The following is a 975-nucleotide window of genomic DNA, read 5'->3' on the forward strand; positions in this document are numbered from 1 at the left end:
AGAGAGAGAGAGAGAGAGAAAGAGAGAGAGAGAGAGAGAGAGAGAGAGAGAGAAAGAGAGAGAGAGAGAGAAAGAGAAAAAGAATGAGACCAGAAAAGAAGGGACGAGAACTGCAAGGGCAAGAGCGCGACGAGGCGAGAGAAGAGGAGCACGCACGAGAATGTAAAAACAGCGGGAGAGAGAGAGAGTGAAGAGAGAGAGAGAGAGAGAGAGAGAGAGAGCGAGAGAGAGAGAGAGAAAGAGGAGAGGAAATAAGAACGAGATGGCGAGGCCCGTCTACCCGATGGTCTAGCGGCTGGCTGTCGCGCGCCCATCAAAACATAACTAACAATCATCAGGCTCGCCAACGAACGCTGCCCACGCTGTACGCGCGCCGGAGGCAGGCATCGCTGGCTAAAAATAGCCGCAAATGGGAGAATCCAAATGAAGATGCTTGCTAGGTGGCAATTATATGCTCATGCTCCATTTAAAGTTGAAGTATTAGGGAGGACGACGGCCGTGACAAGGGGCCTGTTGAAACAATTAGCGCGCCTAACAACGCCTTCGTTTACGTGCGCTGCTTGAAGAGGTGATCGAATGAGCTCGCCAAATGGGATTGGTATTCCTGCTCGGAACTGCTGCTGCGTTTGATATGTCAGCCGTTCTTAAGTGGATGCATTTAACCTGCAGGAAATAGCTCTACGCCGATTTGTCATGTGCAGGCGCGCACGCTCGCTGTTGTCTAGGTGGGGCTGCTGCACCGATGTGGCGACGGCGTGGCAGTGGCGTGACATCACGCAGCGAGTGCTAACGACGTCCATGTAGAATGAATAACGCTTCGCGAGTCATTCTGATGTAGTTTTCGCCGAACGCGTTATGTCGGGTCTGGAAGCTAATTATAATGCGCCCTATTCTCTTGTGGTTGTGTGTGTGTGTGTGCGCGCGCGTGCGTGAGTGCGTGAGTGCGTGCGTGCGTACGTGCGTGCGTACGTGCGT

This window comes from Priapulus caudatus, unplaced genomic scaffold (genome assembly GCF_000485595.1).
Source record: "Priapulus caudatus unplaced genomic scaffold, Priapulus_caudatus-5.0.1 Scaffold12, whole genome shotgun sequence".
NCBI classification, from domain to species: Eukaryota; Metazoa; Priapulida; class Priapulimorpha; order Priapulimorphida; family Priapulidae; genus Priapulus; species Priapulus caudatus.